Source organism: Elephantulus edwardii, unplaced genomic scaffold (genome assembly GCF_000299155.1).
Source record: "Elephantulus edwardii isolate Elephantulus edwardi_28Jun2011 unplaced genomic scaffold, EleEdw1.0 scaffold00192, whole genome shotgun sequence".
Classification (NCBI taxonomy): domain Eukaryota; kingdom Metazoa; phylum Chordata; class Mammalia; order Macroscelidea; family Macroscelididae; genus Elephantulus; species Elephantulus edwardii.
The window spans coordinates 4194247-4203314 of record NW_006399942.1 but is presented as its reverse complement, the minus strand read 5'-3'; positions in this window follow the sequence as shown (position 1 = coordinate 4203314).

The window sequence follows — 9068 nt, the reverse complement described above, 5'->3', positions numbered from 1 at the left end:
ACTGGACCAATAGGCTGTCTCATGATGTATGAAGAGGAGATTGAAACTGTCAACAGCTTCATCTTGCTTAAATCCACAATTAACATCCTTGGTACCAGCAGTCAGGAAATAAGGAGACACATTGCAATGGGAAAATCTGCAGGTCGAGAACGTTCCAAATTATTGAGGAGTAGTGATGTAAGTTTGAGGAATAAGGTGTGTCTGAAACAGGCCATAGTTTTTCTGATTACTAGCTGCTATACATCCGAGAGCTGGACCATGAATAAGGATGACAGAAAAAGAATTGGTGCCTTTGAGTTGTGATGTTGGAGAAGAACACTGAACATCCCATGAATGGCCAAGAAAACTAATAGATTCATCTTAGAGAGGGTGCAACTGGAGTGCTCTTAGGAGGCAAGAATGACAAGGCTTCACCTCACATTCCTTGGACATGTTGCTAGGAGGTGCTATTCCTGGAGAAGGACATGATGCTGGGAAGGGAGGGAGGGAGGTCAGTAAAAGAGAGAAATACCCTCAGCTAGGTGGATTGATATGACTGCTGCAATGGGCTCTTGTGTGTCAGGAAGTGTAAGGATGGTGCAGGTTAGAACAGGGTTCAGATCCTTTGTTCATAGAGTCGCTATGAGTCATACTCAACAGCTTCTAACAACAACAAAAACAATTACAAACTTGGTGGTTCAAACCCATCAACTGATCCTCAGAAGAAAAACCAAGATAATCTGATTATATAAGTATGTACTGACTCAGGAGTCCTATAAGTAAGTTCTGCTGTCTTACAGATTTGATAACTACAAGCACACAAGTTAGATACCAAGAAAGGATTGTTTTAACAAGGATAGCAGCATTCTGTGTGTGTTAAGTGAGAGACATTAGACTAAGGAAACGACAGCTTTAATTGAGTTTAAGCTTCATGGCAACCTTATGAAGAGTATAGAGCTGGCAGGAAACCAGGCCACAAGTGACAGAAACCCAAGTCAGAAGAGCCAGTAATTAAAACGTACTTAGAATTTAGAAATCTCTGACACTAAGTTTTAGAAGAAAGTAAAAATCCTCTCTGGAAGAAAAAATTAAAGGAATAGTCTGTCTCTTTAAAACCAGAATCAGCCATTTGGCTTCTGAGGCAGGGTAAAGTTGATGCCCATCAGAACTCATTTCCAAGTGTTGATGTTGGAGTATGCTCACTCATATCGATTGCCTGGATCCAAAGGAGTGGACATGGGAGAAATATGACAATGGAGAAACATTCTAGGCTTAGACAGGTTTCTTTAGCACTACCCATACAGCAGGCACAGTTGTGTGGACAAGAAGGCACGGTTGTTGGATTGAAAAGCAGGGAGTCATGATGACCACTGACTGGTTGACTTGATTTGGCCTCATGTGACTAGGGCTGAGGGAAGACAACAAAAGTTTTGGAACACAAAAGGAAGTGTGGGATCCTGAACTTGAAGCTGATGCCCAATTGAACCTAGCCATTTTTGGCTGGACATGAGCTGACCAGAATTCAACAAAATGAAGAGAGAATGATCTATTTTATGAGCTGGGGTCGATTGTTGAAACTTGATAACTTACTCTGAACTGGTTTTGCTTATGGATGCAAATGCTTAAAGTGTCTAAGTTGAACATAGGATCTCTCAGAAAAACAGTTATGGTTGTTGTTTTTATGTGTAGTCAAATCAACTCTGGTTCATAGCAACCCTACGTACAACACCTCCGAACTCTCCTCTACCCTGAGCCAATTTCATCGTTTCTGATACACGTACCTCGACTGCCCTAATCACTGAGTTAAGTCTCCCTCTCTGGCATTGTCTCTCCACTCTTCCAAGCATGATGTCCCTCTCCAAAGGCTGGTCCCTCCTTGCAACATGCTTGAAGTATGTCAAATGGAGCTTCAAAATCCTTGCTTCCAAGGTTCCATAGGGATGGGCAAATCAGAAATTGCCTATCTAAATGGGGAATATTAGGACATGAGGCATGAATTGGCTGGCTTACAAGCTTTTACAAAACTAGTTATTACTAAAATGATTGTAAAGAGTGGGATACCCCACAATATAAGTGAACAAACATAAATAAATAAAAGACTGTGTAAAATATAATGCACATGCATGAGACACAATGTATATGAATAATAATTTCAAAAACAAATAGGGGCATCAGACCCTTAGGCCCAACCAATTTTTAAATATGAAGACCCTCCATGAGGTCATGTTGACTCTAAACAAGAGGCTTAAATAGAAAAACAACCAAAACGACCAACAACAAATCCCACCTTTCAGAGTCCAACTTCTTCACCCTATCTGCAAACTGGAGCCATGATACAAGATACAAAGGTGCTCCACCAGGTCATCTTGACTCTAAACAAGAGGCTTAAATAGAAAAAACAACCAAACATTCCATACCAACCTTAAACCACCTATGCTCTGGGTAGGATTGTCATTTTTACAATGTTGAGTCTTTCTATACATTAACAGGGCACATTTCCCCATTTATTTAGGCCTTATATTGTGTCTTCAAAATGTTCTGTAGTTTTCTTTGTATAAGTCTTTGTATCTTAGTTAGGTTCACTCCCAGGTATTTCAAGTTTGGTTGGCTAGCCTGTAGAGGAAACCCATTGTGGTTTTGGGTTTGTTTTTTTGCAGTGATCTTACAGTCTGCCACTCCACTAAATTGGTCTTCTAGCTATAACAGGTTTTTTTTTGTTGAGTCCTTAGAGATTTCTGTGTACACTATCATACCATCTACACTATCATACCATCTGCATATAGTGATAGTACAACATCACTTTCCTGATCTGAATTCCCTTTATTTCCTTCTCTTGTTATATTTCCCTAGCAAGCACTTCCTATACAATATTGAATAGAAGTGGTGACAGTGGGTATCCTTACCTGGTCCTCGTTAGCAAGGAAAATGCTTTTAGTCTTTTTCCATATAGGATGATATTGGCTCTTAGTTTTGCATATAAACTTTTCTCTGTTGGATTTTGTCAAATGTCTTTTCTGCATCAATTGCTAAGATCATATGGTTCTTATTATTTGCTTTGTTAATGTGGTGAATTACATTCATTATTTTTCTTATGTTGAACCATCCATGCATACCTGTTTTGAATCCCTCTTGGTCGTGATGAATTTTTTTTAATGTGCTTTTATTGCTCCTTGGAGATAGGGATTTAAAAGTTCCATCTGACAGACTTGGGAACATGGCCAAGAGGGACCAGTCCTTAGAGGAGGATGTTATACTTTGAAGGGTGGAAGGACAGTGCAAGAGAGGAAGACCCTGGATCACATGGATCAATAGAGATTGTGGTAATAAAGCAGTGTCAAAGTCAGTGAGGTTGGCTCGAAATGAGTAGGGTTCAGAGCTATTGTTTATAGGGTTGCTGTGAGTCATAGTCAACTCAGTGGCAACTAGCAACAACAACAATAGCTGTAGATCATGAGGATGGTGCAAGATAGGCAAAGTTCAGATCTGGTTTTTGTTTCTTTTTTTTTTCTGTCCACTTTACTTTATATCAGTTTGCAAAAAAACCATTTTACATTGGGCATCGTTCATGCATTCCTGCATATTGTGTTTCACACGTTCCTACATCTACATTGTGTTTCAGTCATTCATACACATTGTGTTTTATAAAATTAATGACCATTGATTTATGATTTCTTTTCAAATCCCCACTGGTTCTTTCTTAATTCCTTTACCACCCCCTCCACTTGCCAAACTGTTATCCTAGTGATTTGCATTCCTGTGAGTCATAGTCGATTGGACAACACATAACAACAAACAATAAGCCTAAGGGCAAAGGAAGTCCAATAGCACAGTGCATAGATTGTCAGGCTGCTAACCAAAAGGCGGGTGGTTAGAACTGACCAGATGGTCCATGGAGGAAAGATGGATCTCCACAGCCTTGCTAGACCAATGGAGGGTTTATATGAGTTGAAAATGACTCTATGATTAAAGATGTTCTTTGCTAAGGAAAGTAGTATCCATTGTTATATGCCACATAGGATAAATAAAGGGGAATTTTAATAAATGTAATAAAAAACATTTTAAAATGTCTACAGGTTCTATAACATTGTTTGAATATCTTCTTAATACTAATCTCTAGTTTCATCTCATTGAAAGTGATAGAACTCTTAGCACTGATTTTCCTAAGATTTGCTGAAAGTTGCTTATTAAATAATTTATGGTTAGAGACTATGATTCCTAACTGATACCGTCTTTCAAATCAAATAATGTTTAAGTCCTCCTGGCATTATTTCAAAAGACATATATTTCCAGAAGAAAGGTTTCTTTTGCCAAATTTTGGCAGAATTACATTTATTGAGCAACTATTGATAATAGCCATGTAATAGCTTATCAAGTAATCCTGGGGGCACAATGGTTAAAGCACTCAAATGCTTACTGAAAAGTTAAAAATCCAAGTTCACCAATACCTCCATGAAAGAAAGATGTGGCAGTTTGCTACCATAAAGGTTTACAGCCTTAGACACCCTGTGTGAAGCTCTATTCTGTCCTTAAGGTGGTTATGAGTCAGAATCAACTCAACTGCAATAGATTTGGTTGAAAATAGCTTATCATATTAACATAACTACACTTTTTAAAATACTAAATTTCTAAGCACTACATTAAGCATTTTATGTTCATCATCTTGTTCAATCCATGTAACACTTGTGATACAGCAAATCCTATCTTCATTTAACATATGAGAGCAGTCATTTAGAGGTTAAAAAAAAGATAGAGTCAATTTAAAAAACAACCCCATAGTCAGAGTAAAATCCTGGTATAATGGCAGACACCATGCACCCAATAGCCTGGGTACATTAGTTCCAGGGGTATATTAGCTCCAGGGCCATGACTGTGTCTGCTACCAAAGTGCTCTAATACATATTTTGCATTCACTTTTAGCAAAATCTCTGTTAAGTAGTTGTTGCCATTCTCCTTAACAGATGATACTTAAGTTCCAAGAGATAAATAAACTTATATTGTTGTTGTTGTTATGTACCATCAAGTCTCTTGTGACTCATAGCAACTCTATGGACAAGAGCCCTAAACCCTGCTCTATCCTGTGCCAGCCTCATTGTCTCCAACACACCTGCTCCCACTGCCCCAATCACTGATTTGATCCATCTCGTCTAGGGTCTTCCTCTCCTGTGCTGTCCCTCTACTCTCCCAAACATGATGTTCCTCTCCAAGGACTAGTCCCTCCTTGACACATGTCCAAAGTATGTCAGACAAAGCTTCAGAATCCTTGACTCCAAGGAGAAGCCCGGCTTCACCATCTCCAGGATAAAACTGTTCTCCTAGTAGTCCATGGTATATTCAACACTCTTCTCCAGCACCATAGCTCAAAGGCATTAATTCTCTTTCTATCATGCCAAGTCACTGTCCAGCTCACCAACGCATAGCACACAATTGTGAAGACTATAACCCAAATCAGGTACACCTTAGTTTCCCGCCTGACATCATTGCTCTTCAGTACTCTGGAAAGGTCCCTGACAGCTGACTTTCCCAATGCAATTCGTCTCTTGTTTTTCTGGCTGCTGGTACCGACTGTGTTGACATATACAACTACATAATATATCAGTCAAATCTAAGATCAACTGAATTTATGTTGAGCTGAACATAAGATTTTAACAGGCAGATCAGAAAGACAAAGCAAAGTATTAAAATGAAATGTGAAAGGAGCTTGAGTCTGAAAATCAGAAGGGCCAAACTCACTCAGTATTTCTGAAGTTAAAGAAACTAAAGAACAAATTCAAGCCACAAGTTGCAATACTTAAGGATGCTGTGGGTAGGAAATTGAATGATCCAGAAAGCACTACAAGGAGTGTATAGATTCACTATACCTAAAACAATTGGCTGACACAGAAATATTGCATGAAACAATATGATCAGAATACAATGATGATGAAGAAGGAAATACAGACTTCTCTCAAGGACTCGGCAAAACTAAGACCTCAGAAATTGACAGAATACCAACTGGCATATTTCAACGAACAGATGCTGCCCTGGACACGCTCCCAGTTTGTGCCAAAAAATCTGTAGGACAAATACCTGGCCAACTGACTGGAAGACAGCCCTATTTATTCCCATCCCAAAATAAGTTGACCTGTCAGAGTGTAGAAATTATTGAACAATATCACTAATATCACATGCAAGTAAAATCCTGCTAAAGATTATCTAAAAATGACTGGAACAGTACATCAACAGTGAACTACCAGAACTATGAGCTGGGTTTAGAAGAGGGTGTGGCACTAGAGACATCGTCAATTTCAGATGGATCTTGGCAGTAAGCAAAGAGTACCAGAAGACTGTCTGTGTTTCATTGACTATGCACAGGAATTTGATTGTGTGGATCATAAAAAATTTTTGCTAACCTTGAGAAGAATGGGAACCTCAGAACACTTGATGTGCTCGTGCAAAACCTATAATCAGACCAGGAAGCAGTTCTCAGAACAGAGCAAGGAAACACTGCATGGTTCAAAATCACAAAAGGAGTGTGTCAGGGATGCGTCCTGTCTCCATACCTTTTCAATCTATATGCAGAACAGATTATTTGGGATGCTGAGCTTTATGAAGAGGAATGTGGAATTTAGATTGGAGGAAAACTCATCAGCAACCTACATTATGCAGATAGCACAACCTTGCTTGCTGAAACTAGGAGGACATGAAGCATTTGCTGCAGAAGGTCAAGGACTGTTGTCTTCAATGTGGATTGAAGACCAACATCAAGAAGATAAAGATTCTCACCATTGGGCCAATTGGAAGCACCACGATTGATGGAGAAGAAATTGATGTTGTTAACAATTACCACTTGCTCAGCTCCACAATAAACACTCTTGGCTCTAGTTGTCAAGAAATCAAAAGATAAATTGCATGGGGGAAAAGTCTGTTGTGAGGGACTTCTCCAGAGTAATGAGGAGCAACGATGTCAGTCTAGAGACCAAGTTGTGCTTGATCCAGGCCATGGGCTTTGAAATTACTTGCTATGCATCAGAGAGTTGGACAATGGCCAAAGATGACAGAAGAATCTATGCCTTTTAGGTGTGGTGTTGGAGAAGAGTTTCAAACATACCATGAACTGGCAAAAAACAAATAAGTCTGTCTTAGAGAGAGTGAAACCAAGTTTCTCCTTGGACACTAGGATTTTGAATCTTTCTCTCACTTTAAGAATGTGATCAGCAGGGGCTCGTCCTTGTAAAAGGACATCATTCTTCCAAGGGTGGAGGGACAGCACAGGAGAGGAAAACCCAGGATGAGATGGATTGATTCAATAACTGGGATGATGGATGTGGGTGCATCAGAGTCAGTGAGACTAGCTCAGAATAGGGTAGGCTTCAGAACTGTTGTATATAAGGTTGCTATGAGTTGCAGGTGATTCAACAGCACATAACAACAACATACACCTGTCAATAGAGTCAAACTATTTGAAGGTGTTATAAATTTTGTTATTTTTCAAGATCAAGGGAGATATCTTAATTGATTAATATAATTGTGTTTAACTCTAGTAAAAGTAAGGCTTTTATTCAGTTTCTAATCTACCACATTCAGGTCTAAAAATAGAGAGTAAGTAACACAGTAAATCATCAGCAATTAATAGGAAGATGTCATAGCAGGAAACTATAGTAAAGGAAAAATAGGTATGCATCAGCCAGCATTAATAAAAAGAGTTAAATAGGTAAGTCCAGGTGACACAACTTCACAGGAAGGACCTGCCCTGAAGTAAAACATGCTTGGTCGATAGTCAGTGAAAAACAGAAATGCCAGTAATGAGATGTACTGATATGTAGCTACAATAATGGGCTCATAGAAATGAGTGTTGCAATATCACAAGGCCTGATAATGTTTTATTCTATCACACAGAGAGCTGCTATGAGTCAGAGCCAACATGATCATACCTAACAGCAATGACAATACTAGCTAGCTAGATGCCATAGGGAGGGAGAGAGAGGAACGAGAGAACAGTAAGAGGTAACTAAATGTAGACTCTTTTGCAGTATGTAGTGATAGGACAGGAATCTAGGGTGCATAAAATGGGACATCGGGGTACAGAGCCTTGAGCGTTTCTCTGAAAGAGCTAAATGAAATGAGAATGGCACAGGCCCTCTCTGCCCCAGAGCAGAAAGCTAATAAAGAGCCCGTAGACCAGCCCTGTGATGGCTCTAGAGCCATAAAAGCACCAAGTGGCTCTTTTATTGGTTGTTAACTCACAGTTATTGTACAGATAATGGGGTTTATTAGGGGAGTAAATTGGAGAGTGGGGGAGGCAAAGAATATCTCACGATACAAATTCAAGTTTCAGCACAAGTTCCACACCTCAGTTAGTCCACACTCCAGTTTCAGTTCAGCAACACAAATTCAAGAAGCCTCTGGTTTCCTCAGTCATCCTTCAGAATTTGCCTTAGAGCAGTTATAAGTCTACTTCTTCAAGCATCCAGCAAGAACAGTAAAACCTTTAGCAGTAGACAGCACAAATGCAAGAAGCCTCAGCTCACACCTTGCCACAGCCTCTCCACCCCCATCACCAGGGTCTCATTATCAACAGGGTCTTGTTCTAGTCTCCCTCAAGTCTTGCTCTCCTCCAGACTTGCTGCTCACTGTGGGATGCACTCTTTCTCTTACTCTAGTCCAAGAGCTGTTGATTATTTGCAAGACCATGTGTCTGCACTTAAGGTAGCTGGAGACCAGAGAGGGCTTAACATAATGGCTAAAAAATTTCCCCACCAAATTTCATGCTAATACCACAACAGAATAACCAACTCAAGTTAAATATCCATTGAAGCCACATTATGTATATTCTATTCCCAGACAATCCAGTTCTGGAACCAATTTCTTACAGTTATATCACTAAAGTGTGAAAACATGAATGTAAGAGCAGAACTCAGAAGTTATTTCTTTAACAGGATTAAGGAGACAAAACAAAGATAAGAAATAAGAGAGATGAAAAAAACATTTTAAAGGTTGGCTCCAGAAGACAAAGTAAAATATTATAATAAAATTTTCAAAGACTTGGTGTTGTAAAAATAAAGAGTTTTATTGACATTTTTCAAGCTGGAAAAAAGAAACTAGACTTTTTT